The following is a 26,059-nucleotide window of genomic DNA, read 5'->3' as shown; positions in this document are numbered from 1 at the left end:
TAACTTTCACCCCAAACCTGGTTTCAGGGTCCCTGGATGCTGGTCTGCACAGGCTGAGGGTCTGGTCTGCTCACCCTTTCTCGGGGGCATGCTGAATGCTCCTCTGTGATGTCGATTTTCACAAACCCAAAGAATGAGATGAGCCTTGAATGGAAATGCATTCCCTCCCCCACAGCTGGAGACACATTATAGCAACTCTGTTGTTTCAAAAATAAAACACCTCTATCCTTTGCACCTTCACATTCTTTAGAAATCTTTAAAAAAAAAAAACAAGGAAAATAACTTCCCACCCGCCCACCTCACATTCGTGTGGGGTGGAATAACGCGTTTGTGCTTGTGAAGTGCTTTGCAATGTGTAGGTGCAGGGCTGTGCAGCTTGTAGTGCTAGCAACATCAGACACTTGGGAAATGCCAGCAGAATTCACGACTGAAATTACAGCATCAATCTTGGCACCGCTTCAGGAAGTTAACCAGATACAAAGCACTGTTCTCTGCTTGAGCACTAAAAATTGCCTTGGAATTGTGTTTAGGCAGTTGGCAGTACCGTTTTCCTTTCTGCTGGTTTGCCATCGTTGGTGCTGATGGAACCTCATTCGTATCATTGTCACTGACTCCTCTTACTAACAGGAACATATTTTCTTCTGGGGACTGCTGTGTGGCTTTCAACAGGAAGTTTGTTCTGCCAATTATACTACAAACCCTTCGTTTCTTTGTTAATTATTGCCAAGGCATTTTTCACAGCTTTGAAATGGATTTGTTTTTCCCAGGTGTTGATTGTTATTTGGTGATGACAACATAGAATGTGGTTTCTTTTCATTTCACAAGTCCATGCTGATTACAGAAATTCTATAGATATTGGAGTTGGTGATCACCTTGCATATAAGAATACTTCCAGAAAAGGGAGCCGGAAGCTTGGCGAGCTATGAAGAAGCCATCCTGTTATGAAGCAGAATTTTAGAAACTGGTAATATTTCTTGAGGAGTCTCTGGCATAGAAGACTACGTGATCCCCTGCAAGATGCCATACAAGGAACTTCCTGGGAAACGGACTTGGCCCAGTGGTTAGGGCATCCGTCTACCACATGGGAGGTCCGCGGTTCAAACCCCGGGTCTCCTTGACCCGTGTGGAGCTGGCCCATGCGCAATGCTGAGGCGCGCAAGGAGTGCCCTGCCACGCAGGGGTGTCCCCCGTGTAGGGGAGCCCCAAGTGCAAGGAGTGCGCCCCGTAAGGAGAGCCGCCCAGTGCGAAAGAAAGTGCAGCCTGCCCAGGAATGGCGCCGCCCACACTTCCCGTGACTTCCCGTGCCGCTGACAACAACAGAAGCGGACAAAGAAACAAGACGCAGCAAATAGACACAGAGAACAGACAACTGGGGGAGGGGGGGGAATTAAATAAATAAATCTTAAAAAAAAAAAAAAAAAGGAACTTACTGGGTAGATGCCAAGGTAACATTCAGATGGGAAGCAGACATTTCATTTAGCCCTTAGAATGTTTGGGATCATCCATGGAGAAGAAGGGCTGAGATTTTTACTTCTCTTCAGGGGCCTTGGCACCCACTGACTGAAATAAAGGGCAAAATATAGCTCAGGTAGTGGCCTCTTCCTTATGTACAACCTTGCATCTTCAGGTTTTTTACTGATTTCTGAGAGCAGGTGACGAGCATGCCTTTGCAGAGCCCACAAACTCCAGTGTCTTAAAGGGGTCAGGCAGTAATGTTAATACTTGAGGCAACTGGGTATAAGCTGGGAGTAGTAGGGCTTGTTGGGAATAGGGAAAGGGATGACCCACCTCCATTTGGGCATAGATTTAAAAGCACCGAGCTGGCCAAACAAAGTGGGACTGAACTGGCTACATAACTTGCAGGGTCCAGTACAAAATGAAAATGTAGGACCCCTTAATCAGAACTTAAGAATTTGAAAACACTGGCAACCAAATACTAAACCAAACACAGAGCCCTTCTGTGCACTGTTTTACTTTTTCCAAAATACCAGATGCATGGGCAGCGGCTTTCATTGCACACGAGGTTTTGGAGTTCATGCTGTGTGTGTCAGTAGTTTTCTCTCTCGTGTCTGAACAGTGTTCAGTTGTTTTGATGTACAACTGCTTGTTTACCCATTCCCCAGTCCAGTAATGCTTGGGTTGTTTACAGGTTTTGGTGGTTAGGAATAAAGTCTCGTAAACATGCACATGCAGGTCTTTGTGTGGGCAACATGTTTTCATTTCTCTTAGGTACATACCAAGAGTGGAATTGTTGGGTCATGTGGTAAGTGTGTGGATAGCTTTTTAAGTACAATTTTGCATTCCTACCTCAGCAATGTATGAGAGTTCCACTTGCTCTGAAATTTCACCAATACTTGTTGCTGTTAGTCTTTTTAACTTAGGCAATTCTAGCAGGTGTGTAGCCTTTTAAATTTGGATTTCCCTGATGACTAGTGATGCTGCACATCTTTTCATGTGTTTATTGGATAGTTTCATCTTTTCTTTCAAGGTGCTTTTCAGATCCATTTTTAAAAATTGGGTTTATCTTCTTATTATCGAGTATAAAAATTACCTATAAAATCGGGATATGAACCTTCCGTTGGAAAAATGTTTTTTATATTTAATTTTTAAAAAACTTTATTTTTAGAAAAGTTTTATTTTTTTAAAGATTTTTAAAAATTTATTTCTCACCCTTCCCTTCCCCCCCAGTTGTCTGCTCTCTCTGTCCATTTGCTGTGTGTTCTGATGTGTCTGCCTGCATTCTTGTCAGTAGCATGGGGAATCTGTGTCTTTTATTGTTGCATCACCTTGTTGCGTCAGCTCTCCATGTGTGTGGCACCACTCCTGGGCAGGCTGCGCTTTTATCATGTGGGGTGGCTCTCCTTACGGGGCATACTCCTTTCACGTGGGGCTCCCCTACGCGGGGGACACCCCTGCATGGCACTGCACTCCTTGAATGCATCAGCACTGCGCGTGGGCCAGCTCACCACACGGGTCAGGAGGCCCTAGGTTTGAACCTTGGACCTCCCATGTGGTAGGCAGACACTCTTACCAGTTGAGCCAAATCCTCTTCCCTTTAGAGAAGTTTTAGATTACAGAAAAGTTACATTGACAGTATAGGGGATGGGAAGCAAATGTGGCCCAAGTGATTAAGCTCCTGCCTACCACATTGGAGGTCCTGGGTTCAGTTCCCAGTGCCTCCTAGAGAAGACAAGCAAGACAACAAGCTGTTGTGATGGGCAGGCGCAGCAAACTGATGCAACGAGATGATGTAACAAGGAGACACAAAGAGGAAAGACAATAAGAGACACAAACAAAGCAGGGAGCTGAGGTGGCTCAAGTGATTGAGCGCCTCTCCCACTAGGAGGTTCTTGGTTTGGTTCCTGGTGCCTCCTAAAGAGAAGACGCGCACACAGTGAATGGACACAGAGAGCAGAGAGCAAGCACAAACAATGGGGGTGGGGTAAATAAGTCTAATAAATAATAAATAAATACCAGTACTATTGTATATTAAAAAAAGTATAGGGGATTCCCATATAATCCACCCCACCCCCTCCTGCATTTTACCTTATTAATAACAACTTAAATTAGTGTGGTGGATTTGCTACAATTGATGAACCAGCCTTGAAGCTGTGCAACGACTCTTTCCACTGTTCAGTTTTACAAGTTTTGACAAAATGTTTAATGGCTTATATCTGCCATTGTGGTATCTCTGGTAACCACTATCTTTATATCATTGTTCCAAATTCTTGTTACTTTAGTAACAATAAGTATTCTTTGGTTTGTGGTTACATTTCTGCCCTTATGTTTGTTCATTCCTCAGTCTTAAGGAATTTGGGATAATGATGCCTGCTCTGCTTCAGATTCAGAGGGGACTTAGATCTTACGGGCAGATGGAAGGAACTGTTTGGCTTGCAGTTGCAGATGCTCTGTTTTTTGGTAGGGGGGTTGTCTGTATCATCATTTTGTTAGTTGTCCTGGGTGAGCTTTGCTGAGTGTGAGATTCAAGGCTCAACTGGCGTATGAGGAGACTGCAGATTTAAGTCTCTGGGATGTATATTTAACAGGTATAGTGCTACTTACAGGTTCAAATGAAAGGTAGAAGAATCATGAGTAGAAAAATTACAAATGAGTCTAACTCTTGTTATACTGAGGAATTAGATTATCCTATATTTCAAGATAAGGCCCGCTGGTGGGGTGCTTATTTCATAGGGTTGTGTGTAAGATGTCTCTAGAGCCCTTGGGAGCACTCCTGTTTGAGGCTTTGGTTACTGTGGCAGGCAGTGAGATCCTGCTGAGCCATGCATAAGCATAGCCTCTGGAATAACCTCCCAACTCACTTTGAAATCTTTTAGCTGTAAAAACTCTTTTGTATTTACTATTTCCCCCTTTGGGTCAAGGTCTTCTTCCAAATTTACCACTGGTTAGTGCTTGGCATTAATCCCTCGGTGTCAGGGAAGCTCATCCCCAGGATTTAAGTCCCATGTTGGGGGAAAGGTTGTGAGTTTGACTTAGAGAGAGGCAACTTGTGAGTAACAAGGAGGTTTTCAGGAGGTAAGTCTTAGGTCTTAGTTATTATTAGGTTAAGTTTCAGTTTTACAGGAATAAGGTTCATAAGTACAAGCATTAAGCTTTCTGTTAGATGTTTAGCAAAATTTTTTTTTTTTTTTTTTTTTTAGGTACTGGGGGCTAGGGATTGAACCCGGCACCTTGTATGTGTGAAACTGGTGCTCAACCACTGGTCCATTTTGGTTTCCCTGAGCTGGCTTTTTCATTTGTTTGCTTGTTGTTTTTGTTTTTTTCAGAAGGCACTGGGAACTGAACCCAGGACCTCATAGGGGAGGCAATACTCAGCTCTTTGAACCACATTTGCTCCCAGCTCTTTCATTTTCTTTACTATGGCTTTCAAAGAGTAAAGGTTTTTAATTTTGATGCCTATTTCATCTTTTTTTTATAGTATGCCTTTTGTATCCTGATTAAGAAGTCCTCATCAATCCAATTTCCCCAAGATTTTCTCCGCTGTTCACTTCTAGAAATTATTTTAATAGTTTCAGCTCTGACATTTATGATCCATTTAGAATCAGTTGGTGTGTTTGGCACAAAGGGAGGGTCAAAATTTATTTTCTTCCATGTATATATCCAGTTGTTCCAGCACCATTTGCTTACAAAATCTGAATTTTCACATGGAAAAATTCAGAGTGATCTCTGTGTCACATCTATGTTGATTTGACAGCTCTATGATAATATTGTGTTTTCTAGTCACTTCTTGTTGTCTCTGCTAGAGTAGTCCCAGGGTTGCCCAAATGGTCACCATTGGGAACCATAATCTATCAGTGTCATGACAAAGGGGAGCTTAATGCATTTTTCAAATCCACACATCATAAATGATTTTCCATGTTTCCTCTTGTTTAGAAGGACCTGTTATATCCCTGCATTTTCTGGATCGTTGGATTTGAATTCTAAGGGAGCACTTTCTGTTGTACTTTGGCCAAATGACTTAATTTCCCTGAGCCTCAAGTTTCTCATCAGTAAAATGCAAATCATATTAATTATCTCATTGCTGTTAGTGTTATATATGTGGACATATTAGCATTTTTTTTTCTGATAAGGGATGTGTAAATTTCTCCAACATTTTTAAGGACTTTCTGATCGAAAAAGCTTGAAAACCACTTCTCTAAGTTATTAAGTTTGATGGGATCTTTCAGCTACTTTCCCTTCAGCCATTACAATTATCTCTCTCCTTCCACAAGACCATTGGTCATACATGGAGGTAAAAGAGCACACTCAATTTTGGTTTTACGCCCAAGATTTGCCTGAAAGGAGACAGCGTTGTCCTATGAGCAACATGGAAGGAAACCGAGGATTTTCTTCTTCACAGTGATGCCCTCACTGTCTAGACATTACTTGGATGCTGCTACCACAATTCAAGATCATTTGGAAATTGCCTTGACAGTCTCTGAACCAGTTTGTTTTTTTTATTTGTTTGTTTATTTCTCTCCCCTTACCTGCACCCCCCCCAGTTGTCTGCTCTCTCTGTCCATTCCCTGTGTGTTCTTCTCTGTCCACTTGTATTCTTGTCAGCAGCACCCGCAATCCGGTGTCTCGTTTTTGTTGTGTCATCTTGCTGCGTCAGCTCTCCACGTGTGCGGTGCCATCCCTGGGCAGACTGCACTTTTTTCACGCTGGGCGGCTCTCCTTACGGGGTGCACTCCTTGCGCGTGGGGCTCCCATACGTGGGGGACACCCCTGCTTGGCAGGGCATTCCTTGCACGCATCAGCAATGCACATGGGCCAGCTCCACACGGATCAAGGAGGCCCTGGGTTTGAACCATGGACCTCCCATGTGGTAGGTAGACGCCCTATCCATTGGGCCAAATCCGCTTCCCTGAACCAGGTTTTTGAGTATCTGACCTAGGTGTCTTACCCTGCTACTCCCTTCCCTTGCTTGTTCTGCTGAGTCCACCTGCGATGCTGTCAGTTGTCCTAGGCAGGGTCTGCCATTTCTGGCTGACATCCTACCAGAACATGAAGCAGGCAGCAGTCAAATGTCCTTGGGAGTGAGCTTGGAAGCCGAGCCTCCCCAATCAATCCTTGAAGTGACTGTTACCCTGACAGAGACCTTAATTCTGGCCTGGGTGAGGGACCCTGGGCCCGAGGGCAAGTTCAGCCAGACTCACAGAAACTGGGTGATGATTGTTTGTTGTTCTTGCCACTAAGTTTTGGGGTAATTTGTTATGTAGTAATAGGTATATCCATGTCTGTGGACAAGTAGCCTCAAGAGTTCTTTAGTCCTCAGTCGTCTTTTTTTTATAAATAGAGAAAATTGCATTGGTATTTGTCACAGACAGAATGCCCCCCTCCCCCAAAGATGTCCATGCCCTAGTCTCTGAAACCTCTGAATCTGTTACTTTCAGTGGCAAGAGGGACTTTGCAGATGTGATGACACTCTGGTGATTGGAAGGTGATTCTGGATTACCTGGGTGAGCCCAGTGTCATTACATGGGTCCTTAAAAAGGGAGGAGGGTCAGAGGCGGGAAGGAGATGTGATGACGCAGGTCAGAGAGAGATTTGAAGATGGCTGTGCTGCTGACTTTGAAGATAGAAGGGGCCAGGAGCCTTTAGAATGTGGATGGCCTCTCGAATCTGAAAAAGGGAAAGAAACAAATGCTCCCCTAGAAGTTCCAGAAGGAACACACTCCTGCTGCTACTTTGATTTTAAGACTTCAGATCTCCAAAACTGTAAAATAATACATTTGTGTTGTTTTAAGCCACTAAATTTGTAGCAGTGTTACAGCAGCAACAGGATATTAATAGGAAAAGAGTATTCTCTTGGACCTAATTTTAATGTATTTGAAATTAGATATATTTTCTCCCTAGCCTCTGTCTACATCTACTAAAGCAAGGGAAAGAAACAGAGAATAATGCTTTATGTTCTGGGTAATCCCGTGTGGGTATGTCAACTTTGTAGCTAAAGATGAATAAAGAAATTATAGCCAGGTTATACCCACAGCTCCCAAACCCTTTACCCCTGGTTGTATTATAGGTTTAAGAGGAATGATGCTGAAAACCCAGGGCCTTTAATGGAAAATTCTATCCCTTCCTAATTCAGAATGAAGAATAGGTAGTTGCATCCTGGGCTTTTCTTTTTCTTCTTTATTTTCTTTTAAATGATACATTAAAAAAATACGAGGTCCCCACATACCACCCACCCCACCCCTCGCCACATCAACAACCTCTTCCATCATCGTGGCACATCCACTGCACCTGACGAATACATTCTGGAGAACCGCTGCACCACATGGTTAGTGGTCCACATTGTAGTCCACATGCTCTCCCAGTCCACCAGTGGGCCATGGCAGGACACACAATGTCCAGCATCTGTCCCTGCAGCACCACTCAGGACAGCTCCAATTCCTGAAAATGCCCCCACACCATCTCTTTTTCTGTCACATTACCATCAGCAGCCACCGTGGCCACCCTCTCCACATCACTATTGCAGTTTCTTCCCTTACTAATCACAATAGTTGCCCAGCAGAACACCAGTAAGTCCACTCTAATTCATACTCTATTTCTCCATCCTGTGGACCCTGGGATGGTTATGTCCAGTCCCCCTCTCCATCAAGATGGGGCTTTGTTGTTTACATTTCTTTTGATGTGAGTGCAGATCAACACCAGAGGCAATTCCTCCCATCTGAAAGGCGAGATGTTAGCAAGTTGCTGCCTCAGTGCAGTCACCTTCTTGCTTTGGTCATAAGTGCTGACATTCCTGAAATATTTGGGTGTTTTCTGTTTTGGAAAAATAGTTGATGGTCATATATCTTTTGGATCATGTGGCCTTTTCCATCTGAACGTGCATTAAATTGAAGTTATTCATGGTAGAAAGATTTTACGTCTGTTTTAGGGACAACTTTGCTTCTGTGTTTCCTTACCTTTCTTGACAAAGTCCTGCCAGACACTGCCATCCCATCAGATGAAGATCAGCTGCTTTTCAGCAAATAAGTTATTTGCAAGTAACATAACCACTCTTTGAGGTTTTTTTCCACACCATTTCACATTTTTATTGGATTCTGTTCATTACTATAGAAATGCAAGAATAACATCTTCTAAGTTTGCTTCGAACACTAAACTGTGCAGATAAACACAGAGTCATATGCCTAAAGCATCAACATCTGTTCCTCATCGGCGTTGGGTCTCACGAGAGAAAACCAAGTTGTATGCAGCTCACTTTTCTGTCAGATAGAACAAAATTCCCTAGAGATTTTTTTTCCTGCTGATCTGTTGGTGATGTGTACCTGAACTCTCATAGAAATTCAATTAAGTTCCTGGATCTGGGGATATAAAACATCTCAAAGCGAGCTGCTTAGAGGTACATGGAGATAAATAACATCACAGATCACCATTCAGCATTTACCAAATCCCAGCTGGCAGCGTGTGTGGTGCTGTTGAGTTTAGGTAGGTTCCTTTTGGTGGGGGCAGGATGTCTACCCATTTGACCTCAAGGAAAACAAGAGTAGACCTTCCCAGGAGTCCTGGAAGCAGCACGGCCTCTCCACTGGCTCCAGGGGCACAGTGCCTAGGGCCAACGATAATTTTAGGGGCCAATGAAAATATTTTAACTTCTTTTTAATGTTAGGAGAAAAGGAACAGATATAATTCTCCCTAGATTACATTCATCTCTATATTGAGCTATAAAATATAATTAAAACATAAATATGTATGTATATGTGCATATATATATACATACATATATACACACACATATATATATGTACAGAGCAAGGGGACCTCAAAGGCAAAAGTGTCTGGATCCCCAATGTCATTGCGTGGCCCTGCTTGGAGGGCATTCCAGGAAGGGTGCCCGAGGACTCGTTCTAGGCAACAAAGCTTTCCTCTCCTGAAGCCGCAGGGCTTCTCCCCTTCTTTTATTTATTTGTTTTCTTCTTTATTTTCTTTTAAATGTTACATTAAAAAAATATGAGGTCCCCATATCACCCCCCCTGCCCCCCTACCCCACTCCTCCCACATGAACAACCTCTTCCATCATTGTGGCATATTCACTGTCCCTGGTGGATTCATTATGGAGCACTGCTGCACAACATGGACAGTGGTCCACATTGTAGTCTATAGTCTCCACGAGTCCACCCAGTGGGCCATGGCAGGATACACAATGTCCAACATCTGTCCCTGCATTATCATTTAGGACAATTCCAAGTCCTGAAAATGCCCTACATCATTATCTCTTCTTCCCTCTCCCTACCCTCAGCAGCTACTGTGGCCACTTTCTCCACATCAATATTACAATTTCTCCCCTTCTTGAAGTCTTGTTTCCATTCTGTCGGCACCCAGGCATGGGCAAAGACCCTTTCCTCTTAGTTTGGCTTAACCTGATTAGAATGCTTTTAAAGGGCTTATACTGAAAGAATGAAGGAAAAGAAAATGAAAACCAGCAGAAAAAATTGAAGCCTATTGGATCAAATGGCTTGAATCCAGTTTCGGGTGTGTCACTGGGGCCTCACCTCCCCTAACTCAGTATCAGGGGCTGCCTGCACATGTCCCCATCTGCAGTCCTCAGTGCTGCTGCCACTCCCTCCTTGTTTTGTCCCCTGTTCAGTGGAGAAGGGGAAGCAGTGGGGTGCTGTGGAGGTGAGAGTTTGTTCTCGAGAGTTGGGCTGCTTGGATTAAAAACCCACTTTCAGCCATGGGCTAGCTCTATGAGGGGAAGAGTGTTTAACTCTCTGAGCCTCAGTACTCTAATCTGTAAAATGGACATTTTCCTGAGTGTCTAATAAATACAGTTTTTATAGGATTACATGAATATCAAGGCTTAGCATGAAAGGACTCAGGTCCAGAATAAAGAACCCTTGTAACTCAGTAGTAGGACAAGCAACTCACTGAACAGAGACAGAATATTTGAATAGACATTTCTCCAAAGAATATATATATATCAAAATGTTAAATAGAGAGTTATTATATGGTCCAGTAATTCTACTCCTAGTTATATACCCAGAGGAAATAAAATACAGGTCCACTCAAAAACTATACACAAATGTTCATAGAATATTCATAATAGCCCCAAAGTAGAAACAACTGAAATGTCCTTCAACTGATGAATGGGTAAACAAAATATGGTATATACATGCCATGGAATATTAGCAATAAAAAGAAGCAAAGTGTCAGTACAGGCTACACTGGAGATGAACTTCACAAACATCATGTTAAATGAAACAAGCCAGACACAGGAGACCACATATATAATTTTACCTACATGAAATGTCTGAAAATATGGAATGTAGAGTAAGGGTTGCCAGGGACTGGAGTTAGGAATGGCAATTGATTTCAAATTGGCATAAAGGATCCCACTGGGGAAGGAATATTCTAAAACTGGATTATGATGATGGTTACATAACTAGTTAAGTTTATTAAAAATCATTGAATTGTGTGCTTAAAACACAACTTTTTTTTTAAAGGTTTATTTATTTATTTCTCTCCCCTTCTCCTCCCCACCCCACCCTCCATTGTTTGCTTTCTGTGTCCATTTGCTGTGTGTTCTTCTGTGTCTGCTTGCATTCTTGTCAGTGGCACCAGGAATCTGTATCTCTTTTTTGTTGCGTCATCTTGCTGTGTCAGCTTTCTGTGTGTGCGGCGCCATTCCTGGGCAGGCTGTGCTTTCTTTGCACGGGGAAGCTCTCTTTGAGGGGCGCACCCTTGCGTGTGGGGCTCCCCTATGTGGGGGACACCCCTGCGTGGCACGGCACTCCTTGTGCGCATCAGCGCTGCATGTGGGCCAGCTCACCACACGGGTTAGGAGGCCTTGGGTCTGAACCCTGGACCTCCCATGTGGTAGGTGACTGCTCTGTCATTTGAGCCAAATCCGCTTCCCTAAATGCATAACTTTTAATGGTAGGTAAATTATGCCTCAATAAATTTGTCAATGAAAAAACAACTGAGGGCTGAGACAGATATTTCAGTGCTTACTGAATGTTACTGTGTATTCTCAATATGCAAAGGACAGCCTTTTGAGTTCAAACCTTAGCTCTCCTCATTATTCGATGCATGTCCTAGGATGTTGATGACTTTGCTAAGCTTTAGTTTTCACAGCTATAAAATGGGAGTAATCATAACTTTATTCAGAATGTTGCTAGGACAATTTAATGAGGTCATGTGTGCAAAACAAGATGGCACTCAGTAAAGGGGAACTATGATGATTAAAGTGAAGCAAGGTGCCATCTGCAGGTTGGGGATCAGAACCTTTTGCCTCCCTGCCAGGGGGTCTAAGAGTCATTGACAGAGCCTGCCAGGCAGTCCTGGTGTTCCTCCATGCCACCTCCATTGCCACCCTCTGGGAAGGGGCAAGGGTTGGCTTCCCCCACTGTGATGGAGCAGTATATTGGTAACTTACATCCAAGACATTTCTAGAGTTACTTCTCTGCAATTTCATTCGGGTTCAGCCAGGAAGTCAGGTAATTCAATAGGGAGAATTTGTGGTAGGGAATTAGTCACCGAGGTGTTTGAAAAGCTGGAAGGGCAATCAGCAGAAGATGAAGCATCTTGGGCTTAGCTCCAGCAGGAATCCATGGTCTGATACTGGAGGGAGAGATGGAGGAGGTAGCATTTCCAGCCCGCACCTGGGCCTGAGAAAGGCACTTACCAGCCAGGAGCTGGTGGGAGGCAGCTGGAAGTATAGCCAGAGCTGCCCAGAGGGAACTGGAACCACAGAGGAGTCAGACCAGTGGCCAGAGACACCTCTTGGATAAGGGAGGAGGTGATTTCTTTGGCAGTGCCCTTCTTCTTGCTGCCAGTGGCCCCCTAGCCAGTCCCAGTGGGCGGGAGAGTCTGCGTGTCCAAGAACTCACACGGAAGCAGGGGAGGGAGAATATATCCCTGAGAGAAAATGGAGAAATGCTGGATCGAGAAAGGAAAATGCAGAGAAGTCCAGAAATCCAGAGGAAAAAACATCTAGCCTTTCTTCTGAACATGTGAAGATAGGATGAAGCTTCTGTTTCCACTGGTTGACTGTAGATGATGGTCTCCTGGGTTTCTTTTTGGTTCTCTCAGCGATAAGGATAGATAGAGTTGCACTGCTGATCTCACAAGCTTCCCCAGAAGCTGCAAGTTTTAGGCAGCTGCTTTTCATTCTGAGCAAAACGGCATCCCGACCATGTGTAAACGGGTCTTATATTTGTTTATAGTCCTATTTGTGTCTTTTAGTGATTTTTAGTCTTTTGGTCTCAGGAAGCATTTACATGAGTAAAAATTATTGAGAACCCCGAAGAGTTTTTGTTTAGATGTGGTATATGTACTGATACTAGAATTAGAACTAAGATATAAAAATATTTAAATTCTTGAAAAATAAGCTCATAAAGAGAAAAATAACTATACTCCCTCTCTTCTCCTCCCCCTCCCCCACCAAAAAAAAGTTTAATGAGTAGAGTGGCACTCTGGTAAATTCTAGTCTACTCTTCTGAGAGAATGAGAGTAAAAAGGCAAAAAATATCTTAATCTATTATGAAAATTGATTTGACTTTACACAGTACTCTTCCCTTCCCTGTGCAGGGTTTTGGGAAATTCCCAGGACCCCTGGACCATACTTGAAAACCATTAATACACACATATACAGAGTCACTTACTTTATTTCATCATATCTATGATGCCATGTTCTAGAAAGGATTTAAAGATAGCAGGGGGAAACCGACTTTGGCCCAGTGGTTGGGGCGTCCGTCTACCATATGGGAGGACCGCGGTTCAAACCCCGGGCCTCCTTGACCCGTGTGGAGCTGGCCATGCGCAGCGCTGATGCGCGCAAGTAGTGCCGTGCCACGCAAGGGTGTCCCCCGCGTGGGGGAGCCCCACGCGCAAGGAGTGCGCCCGTGAGGAGAGCCGCCCAGCGTGAAAAGAAAGAGCAGCCTGCCTAGTAATGGCACCGCCCACACTTCCCGTGCCGCTGACGACAACAGAAGCGGACAAAGAAACAAGACGCAGCAAATAGACACCAAGAACAGACAACCAGGGGAGGGGGGGAAATTAAATAAATAAATCTTAAAAAAAAAAAAATAAATAAAGATAGCAGGGAGCCTGGAAAGTGGTTTCCAGTGGCACTTTCCAGCGTACTCACCCTCTGTGCCTGCCATCAGCAAGGTTTGTGTTGGCCACACTCACTTCGTTTTTGTTCAGAGCTAATCTTTTTTTTTCACAAGGAGGCCTTGGGACGTGAACCCAGGGCCTCCCATATGGTAGATGGTAGCCCACTTGATTGAGCCACAGCCGCTTCCCCAAACCTAATCTTAATTGCAGTTCTTCCATACTCATGAGGACCCGCTGTTTTTCCCCACAACATGAATCTTAGAAGCCAGAGAGAGAAAGTCTGGGCAGTCAGCATTCAGCTCTCAAATCATTCAGCTCCCAAATGTCCTGAACAGATGGATGGAAAGATGGAAAGATGGAAAGATAGGTAGATAGTCTGATTAGATTGTAACGTAAACTTGGCAGAATATTTAAAAGTTGGTAAATCTGGATACCTGGGTTGAGGGTACGTTGGAGTTCTTTGTATGGGTTTTGTATTATTTTTGCTACTGTTAAGTTTGAAGTTATTTCAAAATAAAAAGTAAAAAAAACCAAAACAAATAGAAACATACCAGGTCCCTGGGCTTCCCCTTCCCACCTCCCCCAGGCAAGCATCTCCAGTCCAGCACAGCCCGCTTCATTCTTCAGGAGTCTTTGCACGAAGGGCCTCAGGGAAAGCAGGTTGGATGGGGGCCAGCCGAGCGTCCGGGAATGAATTTTATCCAGGGTGTCTGACCTGCAATGTCTTGGGAGCCTGCGAAACAGAACTTGGTCCCACACCCCTAAAGGAGCACCCCAGTATGGAATATGGCCCTGGGGCAATCCAGGGCCTTATAGACCCAATCGTGGGAGGCCTGTCTGTGTTTAGCCTCTGGTTCCAGACAGCTTCCATCCACCAACAGCAAAGAGGGAACCTTTTCCCATTCCCAGGGCTGTGGGGTCATGACAGAATGGTCTCTGGTGTGTTTTTCTGGGTCCTTTCAACCTTTTCTGGAGTCCATCATGCCATGGATGGAGCTGCTTTCAGTTCCTCCTTATACCCCTTCCCTGGTGGTCGGGCAAAGAATCTTCCCATGCCCCCAGGTGTTCTGGAAGCCGGAGAAGCTGGTGGGACACCGGAAGGGGATGATGGAGCCAACCTGCAAAATCCATCCTTTCCTTGTAGCACCAAGCAAACCACAGACAAACCATCCAAGCCCTGCCACAGCCGAGCTCCTCATCTCCAGCCTCCACTGAAAAGATCCAGAAAGGAAATGCTCACATACAGACTCTGTGGAATCGAAGCGGGGAAGTGATACAGCTGGGGGTCTGGGTGGGAATCAGAGCTGCCGTCCGGCTGGGTGTTTGGGGGCCAGGCGCTGGAAGGGGCCAGAAGTGTGCAGCAGGGGCTCCCAGCCTCCAAATTGGCAACTCTGTGAATCAGTGCTGTGGGCCCTGGCCCTCCGTTGTCCTCCCGGGGAATGGACCTGGGGCAGTTGACATTCCCTTCTGGGCGATGACTGAAGTCAGAAGCAAATTCAGATGGGAGCCACTGAGGCAGTGTCTTTCTAGTTCTCTTCACCCTTGCTCATGGATGCAGAAGATTGTGGAAGCCAAGCCAGTTTGGCCAGGCCCTTTCCTCATCCGGAACAGGGCTGTGTTCATACCCAGTGTTGGCAGAGAAGAGACAGCACATCTCTCCCCCAGAGATGCTTGCACTTTATGGTGTGAATAATTTAACAAACACAGCACCCTTCTATACGCCTGGCTCTTTTCTTAGCCTTTTTCAAATATTGACTCACCTGATCCTTATAAGCAACCTCAAAGTATTGTCCTCACTTAGCAAAGGAGGAAATGGCAGTAGAGAGTGTGAAACAGAATACACAGCTGGTGGGGCCTGGCTTGGAAGCTGGGCTGCTGTCTCGAGAATCCAGCCCCTTGGCTCATTCTGAACTTAATGAGGGGCTGCAGAGCAGTTCCCAGGGGTCCACTGTGTGATCATCACCTGTGTGCTCTTGCTTGCAATCAGGGGAGTTCAGACCAAACGACACATTTACAAGCAACAGACCCTTGAATTTCCAAAATCCCATGTCCACTTTCAGCACGGGCAGGGAGCTCCTGTCATATATCAGGGTCCTGGCAGGTAACTGAGTACCTAAGAATCTTGAGGCTAAAAACAGCTAGTGTTACACACTTCCAGGGCCTCCTGAGAGACAGGGCTTAGAGAAAGGACACAGGCTGGAGGGAGCAGGCAGGGAGAGATTCTCCACCCCATTCGCTGGTGCCTTCCAATGGCCTAACCCTTTGAAGCTGGAGATCAGGGTCAACCTCCCAGTGTCCAGAGCAAGACTGAAAAGCATGGGGGTGGGTGGGGGGGACAGAGCACAGACAATACCGATGAAGGAGCAGATAGGTTTGCCTAAGGATTGAAAGGAAGGGCCTCCTCCTTGGGTTCTGGAATCATCAATCCTCCCCTTATCCTGGTGTGAACACGTGGATCTGGGGCTAGTTCTGAGGACTACTAGGGGAGGGAGTCTTTTTCTCTTCCTGTCATCTTCTGCAGAGCACTACTCAAAGGCACTTGTGCAGATCAGCTGGAATTATTCCAGCAAAGTTGATCATGGCAACCAGCGAGCTCCCATATGTGTATTTCTGTGATTCGCAATCACAGATGTAGAGGTCACTCTCTTTAACAGTTGGACTGTTTGAAAAAGGAATAGAAGTTCCTTTCTGGATTTTTCCATACAGTAATTATATATTCATCTTCCACTGAAGCATTGGCAGAAGAGAAACCACCCTACGGTTGGACATGCCTCCCAGAGTGCTTGCCTACTGTGCTTGCCAGCATAAGCTTTTTGGAGGAATGCTCTCCAGCCCTCCAGGTTCTCTCACCCACACAGGAGCCGTGGGCTGTGTGGGCTGAGCTGCTCAGAAGTGCATTTGTGGGGTGAGTGCTCCTAACTGCTCCACTGATGTTCCTCTCAGGGGAAACAGCCTGCTGATGAGCAGAGCCAACCTGCCAGGGGATCCTTGTCACCAGCCCAGGAAAGGACTGTGCTGAGTAGGGCTGTGCTCTGAGGATGGCAATGGGGAGAATTCTCTATGGTAATTTTTTACACATCGCTGGATTCCCTGTGTGGGCCTTTCTTCCTTTCCATCTCTCTGTTCTCCTGTCCTCTGCTTGTGCGGTTGTGAGCAAACCTCCAAGTATTTATTTCACATGTCATGGAAAAGATGACTATCTGTAGCCTACTCTGGACCCTCCAAGGTATGACTTCCAGCTTTCTCCATAGACCCACTGGCAATGCCTGCTGCCTCAGGAACTTGACGGTGTATTTTTTGATACCTATGCCTTATATGCTGTGGATCTCAACCTTAGAAACTTAAGCCAGGAATCCTCACCTTTCAGTATGCAGAAGACTCCCTAAGGGAGTTGAAGAAGGTCAGCTATCACATCAGGGAACTGATAGTGCCTTCATTTGCAAGCAGGAGAGTTGCATCCATCAGCCACGTGGGATCTCAGCCCCCTCTCGATTTAGAGGTGGAGTGAAGATCACCATCCCAGGGTCCACAGGATGGAGGAATAAAATATGGATTAGAACAGACTTACTGTTCTACTATAGAACTATTGTGATTAGTAATGGAAGAAACTGTAGCACTGATGTGGAGAAAGTGGCCATGGTAGTTGCTGAGGGCAGGGAGAGGGAAGAAGAGATGTGATGTGGGGGCATTTTCGGGACTTGGAGTTGTCCTAAATTATATTGCAGGGACAGATGCTGGACATTATGTATCCTGCCATAACCCACTGAATGTATTGGGGAAGAGTGTAAACTACAGTGTAAACTATAATCCACATGGTGCAGCGTGCTCCAAAATATATTTACCAAATGCAGTGAATGTGCCACGATGATGGAAGAGGTTGTTGATGTGGGAGGAGTGTGGGGGTGTGTGGGATATATGGGAACCTCTTATATTTTTTAATGTAACATTTTTTTGTGATCTATGTATTTTTTTTAAAAAGACAAAAAATAATTAAAAAAGAAGACTCCCTAAGGGAGGATGTTAAACATGCATGTTCTCTGCCCCAGCAGGAGATGGTGATTCAGCAGGCCTGGGGTGACACCCAGGCATCTGCAGGTATAACAAGCTCCCAAGGGGATTCCGCCGCAGGGGATTTTAGCCCAGCCTTTGGGAAACGCTGTCCTAAAGAATCTTGTTAGCTGGCATCTCCAGCCACCTTGTACCGGCCACCTGGTTTTGCCTTCTTTAGGTGGGAAGAAGGCAATCAAACTTCTGTCATTTTTAAAAATTAAGACTATCAATTTCCCAAGCAAATGGAAGCAGTGGTCCGCTACTGTGAAACTGTCTGCATTCCTTCACATTGTGTCACCTGGAGAAAGGGTCTTTGCAGATGGAATAAAATTAAAGATCTTGCCATCAGCTTGTCTAGGATTATCAGGGTGGCCCCTCAATTCAATGATGTGTCCTTATAAGAAGAGAGAATACACAACCCTGAAGAGAAGACACAGAAGAAGCTGATGTGAAGATGGTGGCAAAAATTGAAGTGTGATATGTGTGCAACCCAAGGAATTCCAAGGATTTCCAGGAGCCCCCAGAAGCTGGGAGAGGCACGGACAGCTTCTCCTTCAGGGCCTCCAGAAGGAACCAGTGCTGCTGACTCCTAGATCTGGACTTCTGGCCTCCAGGCTATGAGACAATCCATTTCTACTGCCTCAAGCCACCCAGCAACCCTAGGAACCAAATACAAGTTCTAAGTACATTTCGTCCTAAGTGAAAATATGGACATAATGAGTGATCTTAAACTGTATGAAACTTCAAGGAAAATAAACCACTCTGTGAGAGCCAGTCCTGGAGGATATGAACGTTAATTGTGTGTCCCCACTTGGATCCATTTAGCTCTGAGGCATCCTTGTTTAAGCCTGTGCAAATTTCCAGTCTAAATCTACAGTTCTTAACCAGGGGTCCTCGGACCAAAGATTTGGGGGGTAGGGGGGGCAGTGAGCTTGAATTGAAAATTCAAAAAACATTATTCTTGTGGGGATATGTTAGTGTGGGCATGATATATTTATTAACTAATACACAGTGTATTGTGTGCTTAGTAAGGGGCCTGTGGTTTTCACCTAACTGGCAAAGAGGCCCATGGAACAAAAAAGGTTAAGAACCCCAGTCTAGGCTCTAAAACTGTGTTGCTCTCAACAGGTCTTCTACAGCTGAGGCCGTGGCTCCTCCCAGGGTCCCCTCAGAGGGGACCCCCTGAATGAAGAAAGCTCTGGAAGGTGCTGGGCATCAGGACTCCCCATTCTGCTCATCTGTCCTCATTTGCTTAAACCAGGGCAGCTGTACTATCATCTGCTTTCCAAAGTGTGTTTTCAGGAGAACAATGTCTTTCTGACCCAAAGGGTCTTGGTTATAATGCTTGAAACCATAGATGGTTTAGACATGCCTGAAGAGGAAGGAAGGTAAGTAAAAACTTCATTTAGAACACTTTTTCTGCTTTTGCATCTTGGGGATGAGCAGGGAGTTTCAAACTTCAGCTACTTCCTGCTCTGCCTGATTGTGTTAGGATTCAAGGAGAATTGAGGTGGTTATGATTCAGCAAAGGAATTCAGCATGCACAAGGTCTTGAGAAAATGGATTTGAGAGCAAGATTAGGACAGACTGTATACAGGTTTAGGCAGACTAAATATTTGAAATAAATTAGGAAATGTATTGGTTTTCTATTGCTGCTGTAACCAATAGTCACAACAGTTATGGAGTTCTGAAATGAAATGTCACTGGGCTAAAACCAAAGTGTTAGCAGGGCAGCATTCGTTTTGGAGGTGCTGGAGAGAAACCATTTGCTGGCCATTTCCAGCTCCTATATGCTGCTTACATCCAGTGGTTCATGGCCCTGTTCCATCTTCAAAGCTAGCAATGGTTGGTTGAGTCTTACTTGCCTTGCTTCCCTCTGACCCTGTCCTTCCTGCTTCCCTTCCACTTGTAGGGAGCCTTGTGATTCCATTGGGCAGTCTTGGATAATCTGGGATCATCTCCCCATCTCAGAGCCAGCTGGTTAACAGCCCTAATTCCATCTACACTCTTCCTTTGTCCTTGTCATGTAACCTAACATATTCACAGGTTCTGGGTGGACATCTTATGTGTGTATGTGTGTGTGTATGTGGGGGGGGAAACGACATTGTTCAGCTTACCACTGGAGACTATCCAAATAGTGACATGTATTCAATTTTATGCTCTGGGGAAAAACAGATACCATAACATAATATATGCTAAAGATTGTAAAACTGCACAGTGTCATTGAAATGCAGTATTTATGCCATTCTACAAGGAAGAATGAGAGTTCTACTTTCCCTGGGTGGCAGGAAAGCAGGTTAGAATTCTCTTTTAACAAGTGCAAATTGGGACTATGAGGTAGGCCTTCACAGTCCTCCATACTGTGTTTTGCTCCCACTGACACAGGCAGCCATTGTTCCGTTCCTATACTCTCTGACATGAATAGGTTTCGCTCTTGGATTTGGAATGCATTCCAGATGCATTTCTTGGTGGGGAACAGAGTCTCAGGGTATTGAGGTCCAGGATGGGTGGGGATGGGGGTCAGGATTCTGAGATGGCCCCCCAGAGTGTGGGCAGGAGCTGTGCTTATGATGGAATATCACTCCTGTAATTGGATTCCTAATCATGAAAAGGGATTTTATTGGAGTTGGCTTGGCCTGATTGCATTAGCCTTTAAAAGGGATAGCGCTCTCCCAGAAGTCAGAGAGTCTCGAAGTATGAGAGGGCCTGTGGAGGGGCCACATGCCTCTAGGAGCTAAAAGTGTTCCATGGCTGACAGCCAGGAAGAGAATGGCAACCTCTCTTCTATAGCCCCGGGGAACTCAGTTCTGGGAACAGGCATGTGAGCTTGGATGAGGTCCCTGTGTTGCAGAAATGAGCAGCCTGGCTACCATCTTGACTGCAGCCTTGTGAGACCCTGAGTAGAGGACACCACGAGTTCAGGCCTGAACTACCTGACCCGTGGAAGTGTGAGATATTAAACAAGTGTTGTTTTCAGCCATTACGTTGGTGGTAATGTTACCCAGCAGGAGAAAACTAACAGGAACTAGATCTGAACAGTGCCTCTATATGAAGCATCAATCCAACACCTGGGCAGGGCTGGGAGATCAGAGGGCCAGAGCAGGTTAGACATACAGAGCATGCAGGAGCAAGAGGGTCTGTCACAGCATGTACATGTGTGTGGGGTAGAGGGTGGTTAAAGGCAAGGGACTGTCCCCATGTTTGTTTCCTCCTGAATGCCCTCTGTTTTTCCCTTGGCCTAAAACAAGACCGTACTTATTTTGTCTTTTTTTTTTCTTCTTTAGCACCCAAGATTGGCACCAGCCTTTCTGGAGTCTTCCTTGACAACCCTTGTAGTCTTATCTAAAATGCAGCCAGTGAATAAGCATACAGCGTCGTAGGCTCTCCCTCCCATCGTGAGGTATTGCTTGTATGTGGTCTCCTTTGTTTTGCTTTGGGAGAGGGGTTTTACTCTTGAGACTTTGTTGACTATAGGAAATATGCCTCTTCATTTTCTGTTTTCCTCCTTCCACCCCAGCCCTGGGCCAGGCTCAACAACATGATCTGCATTTCTTTTGAACTCCTCTTTCTTCTTCTTTTTAAACCTTATGTTGCATGGTAGTGAAACTATATATTCTTTCAAAATATAATTTCCAAGTCATGCTGTAAAAGTTCAACCAAGGAGATTCACAGAGAACAAATTGTCTGGTAGCAGGAGAGGGAAGAAAATTGAAAAGAAAAGAAAAGACACAATATGGAGTGGTGGGTCCATGGTGGGAAAGAAATGAAGCCAGTGTTCCTGTTTCCGCTGGCTCTGGGCACAAGGCCCTCCTCCCCTGAGTCACGAGGAGCAGCAAATGAACTACGCAACAAGGCAGAGAGGGGAGTCCCAACTGACCAGTGAGTTCAAACAGGGTATGCCTTGCTCCTTCTCTTTGGCTGTGTCGGAGAGGCATTTCAGGGGAATTTTATACCAAACTTGCCAACAATTTTGTAGCTTGGACACCTGGGGAAGTCTAATTTCAGATAATTCCAGGTGAGGTAGAAGAAAGTCTTATACTTATTTTAGTGGTTGATTAAGCTGTGATCATTTCACCAAGGAGGAGTGAGATGGATATCAAATTGATTGTCCCTGAGCATTTTTTCTGAAACTCATCTGAATTTTCATAATTTGAGAGGAGGGCCTAATAAATATGATTATTGAATACTGTTGAATCATTAATATTACATTTGCAAAGAAGTTTTTCATGGTACAGAACAGTGCTTTTGACAGTAAGAGAGGAAGGATACAAAATTGGATATGATTGCAGTCTTTATGTCATTTATGGTTTTAATTATGACCACAAATTACATAAACCAACATGTGCATAGGGAAAGATTTTGGAATAAAATCCTTAGAAAGGTCGGTAGCAATTACATTTATTTATTTTTATTTAATTTTATTTATTTCTCTCCCCTCCCCCGCCAGTTGTCTGCTCTCTGTGTCCATTCGCTGTATGTTCTACTGTGACCGCTTCTATCCTTATCAGTGGCACCCAGAATCTGTGTTTCTTTTTGTTGCATCATCTTGTTGTGTCAGATCTCTGTGTATGTGGTGCAATTCTTGGGCAGGCTGCACTTTCTTTTGCGGTGGGCGGCTCTCCTTACAGGGTGCACTCCTTGAGCATGGGGCTCCCCTACACGGGGACACCCCTATGTGGAAGGGCACTCCTTGCGCGCATCAGCACTGCACATGGGCCAGCTCCACACGGGTCAAGGAGGCCCAGGATTTGAACCGCTGACCTCCCATATGGTAGGTGGATACCCTATCCATTGGGCCAAGTCCGCTTCCCAGTAGCAATTATATTTAAATGATGGGGCTGTGGTTTTTTTCCTTTTCTTTTCTCTTATTTCCCAGATTTTCTGTAATACAAAAGACACATTTTAGAAAAACATTGAACAAATTTAGTGTTGTGTGGTAACTATTTTGATAATATTAGAACACTTTCCAAATTTAAATACTCCTATAATTGGCTCCTGTAATTGACTCTCATTTTTTTCCTGAATTTAAACACTGGGGCCAACTGTCCCCAAATAACATATAACCCCTTCCTCCAAGAAAACAGAGAAGAAATAATAAGTAGATGAGCACATTGGCACCTCTATTCTCAAATAATTTCCTTTTAAATCTTATTTTGCAAATGGATCACCAATCTAACATACATAAGCTCAAAAAATTAGCAGTTTATAGATGTGGTAGGTGGAATTATGCACCCCAATTTAGACATGTCTTCATCTTAATCTCCTTCCCTCTTGGTAGGAACCTATTATAAATAGGACCTTTTGGAAATGTTATGTTCAGTTAAAGTGTGGCCAATTAAAGCAGGTTGGGCCTTAATCTGGATTATAAGAGGCCTTATAAAGAGAAAGCACCTAGAAGCCAGGATACCAAAAGCTGTGGGAAGAAGCTGAAATCTGGAAGTCAACAGAAGAGAAAGGAGAGGACATTGCTGTGTGACAAGAGGTGGGGACAGAAGCCACGGAACCCCAAGCATCGCCAGCACCAGCATGCTACAGACCTTGCGGAGAAAGCATTGCCTTGTTGATGTCTCCATTTTGGACCTTTCTCTGCCTCAAAATCGTGAGCCAATGAATTCCCATTATTTAAAACAACCTGTTGTGTGGTATTTGTTACAGCAGCCAGGCAGACTAAGACAATGGGTACTCCTTTACCAAGCAGTGAGGCTCAGATTCTCTCCTGTGTGCACAGACTCATCTTTCTCTAAAGCCCCATGACCCTGGTCAGTGTGGTCCATGGAATGGAGCATGGACTCCCTGGGAGTTTGTTAGCTATACAGATTCTCAGGCCCCACCCAGCCCTGTTGTTCGGAACTGCATTTTAGCAAGAATCTCAGAGGATTGGGACTCACATTGAAATGCAGCCCTGCTTTGATGAGCTGCCAGCATGATAGACCCTCTGTGAGTGAAATATATGTTCCCACTGAGGAAATGAGGTTTGGTTATAAATCTGGAATGCATCTAGTTGTGTGTTTTCTAGAATAGTACCCCTCTCCCCCCACATACTTTATTCTTGGTAGTTATTTGTTTTTCATGACATTGACTTCTTTCAAGGGTCAGACCCTGTCTTATATCAGTGGTTCTCAGTCAGGATGAGGAAGGTGAGGGATGGGCACGGTTGTACCCTCCAGGGAGCATTTGACAATGGAGACTTTTTTGGTTGTCATACCTCAGGGGGTGCTACTGGCATCTAGTACAAAGAGGCCAGGATTGCTGCTAAGCATCCTACCAGGAAACCCTCCTCCCCCAACAGAGATTTTCTGGCCCCTAATGACAACAGTGCCGAGATTGAAAAATTCTGTTGGATGCAGTGTTCTATACTTTAGATTTTTCTGATTGTTTCTCCATGTCTGGATTCAAATTTAACATTTTGGGGGAAGAATACCACCTGTGATGTATTTCTTATTAAATTATATATCGGAAGGTCTCCAGGATAAGCTGTCCCACTATTGACGATGCTAAGTTTGATCACGTGGTTAATGGCTGAATGACAGAACATTGCTTGACTTCAAAATTGGCACAGCATTTCTATGCCACTCACTCTCCAGTGGATAAAGTTGGTAGACAGAATGTTCTCTCACTGTGTCACATATACTGAAACCATCTTTGCGATGGTACTTGCTTTTAGTATTTAAGAGAAGTTACATTCAAGAAGAATTATGATTTTGTTATTTTTAAGGCTATTGAAGGAAAATCCTATTATTTTTCTATTAGTCTAGTAGTGTGTAATGTGCAACTGGAATGGTTCCTGTCACAGAAGGGTACTCCTTCCTTTGGTGGAAGATGGCATTTTGAGGTTAAATCTGCAAATCTCAGTATGAGAAATATCCCTAGTGATCAAGCACATATAAGTCTTAAGAATTTGAGGAGAGGTGTCTCAAATAATTTAAACAAATACCCCATGCAATCTTGTTATTATTTCTGTGCACTGTTTCTGTACCATAGGTAAACATTGGCTGAGTTGCTGTTTGTATGATCAGATAGGTTGCTTATTTACTAACACTGGAAGCCTAGGGTTTTACCTACATTTATCCCTCCTAACAAATATAGAGCATAAGGAATATTACTCCTATTATATCATTTCATACATATCATATATATTGTTCAACATTCCTTGAACACTTTCAAAAACAGAGACAAAGCTACTTGCCCCAGTGCACACAGCCAGGTGGCTGTTGTTTAGTCAGCATCCAAGACTACTGGCATTGCATTCTTACATATGTGCTAAAAATTATCATTACAATAGGGAAAATGTGAACCAACTTCATTGACTCTGTGGGCAGCATGTGAGGTAAGCTCTCTAAAATCATTTAATTTGTGCTTCAAGGTATTGCTTACATTTTTCAGATAAGGATATTGAGGTTCACAGAACTTAAATGTGAGTAGTCACACAGCTGGTGAGAAGAAGTGGCTTTATAAAGAAGCTGCTGAACTCCCAAGCCCTTGTATGGTGCAACCTTCATGCACAGAAGAAAAGTAAATAGGAGAGGATGCCTGAAAAAGAATCCTTCAGCCTCCTTAATGCACTTAACATCTCAGTTCATACTTTGCATTCCAGGCAAAAGGACCTCTGGACCTCGGTTCCTGCCCTCCAGCCTTCCTCCGTGCCTATTCCCCTGTGTTTGGAATGTGCTTTCATTTATTTGCCAGGAGAGGTTATTTCTCTCCTGCCAAACATGGCCCAACACCTCCTTCATCTAATCTTTCTAAACTAGCCCCACCCAACCCTGAAACCAGTCCAGTCTTCCCCTCACAGCCAAAGCTTAATTGGGTCTATAGAGTCATGTGCTCATCTCATATGTGTGCTCACATCTGTGGCTTTGTGTGTGCAGGTGTTTGTTCATCCAAAGAATATTTTTTTGAGGGCTGGTTTGTATGTAATCACTCTGAAGCTCTGTGGAGAATGCAGCATTGAACAAGACACAGTCTCCACTGTCATAGAGAAAGAGAAAGGCATGTAAGCAAGTAGGTGACAAATCTTGAAACAGTGCAGAAGCATACTACAAAGGAAGGAAAGGTCACTGGTGGCTTCTCAGAAAAGTGGAGGCCTTAGGTGCACTTTGGAGGCTGAGAAGAATTTGCCAAGTTGGAGCGTGCCCAAGGCAATGTGGGAAGGCCAGTGGAGAAGCAGTATCACAGCAGGGAGGGGATAGGGTAAGCAGAGTCGTAAGAAGGTAAATGACAAGGTTTTGGAGCCCAAATAATGGTCAGATGGGGTCAGAGGCCATGGTGTGTGTGTGCGTGTGTGTGTAGTGTGCACATACATGCACACGTGTCAGGGGAGGCATGTAAATGAAAAATGGTGGAAATATCTTTGGGGTCACAAAGAAAGACAGGATTCTGTGTGAGCTATTATGATACTACTGTGGAGGCAGAGGGAGTCCATTGCTGATTGCTGAGAAGGGGTATGAAG

The 26,059-nt window shown here is 44.5% G+C and overlaps 1 protein-coding gene across 2 annotated transcripts in view; it reads left to right on the top strand.

The window, feature by feature from the left end:
• The window catches only part of LOC101445075 (anosmin-1), an 808,672-nt gene that overhangs the window by 115,612 nt on the left and 667,001 nt on the right, over nt 1-26,059 (top strand). Inside the window, exon 2 of one of the 2 annotated variants that reach the window (XM_058292228.2) lies at nt 18,739-18,998. The exons of the other annotated variant lie outside the window; for it this stretch is intronic. The gene's annotated coding sequence lies outside the window, so the exon portion shown is untranslated. The remainder of the gene's footprint in view (nt 1-18,738; nt 18,999-26,059) is intronic. 2 annotated transcript variants of the gene reach the window in all.

The sequence above is a fragment of the Dasypus novemcinctus genome, chromosome Y, assembly GCF_030445035.2.
Source record: "Dasypus novemcinctus isolate mDasNov1 chromosome Y, mDasNov1.1.hap2, whole genome shotgun sequence".
Lineage (NCBI taxonomy): Eukaryota > Metazoa > Chordata > Mammalia > Cingulata > Dasypodidae > Dasypus > Dasypus novemcinctus.
Note: the sequence above shows the minus strand (reverse complement) of the source record. Positions and strands in the feature narration are given on the sequence as shown.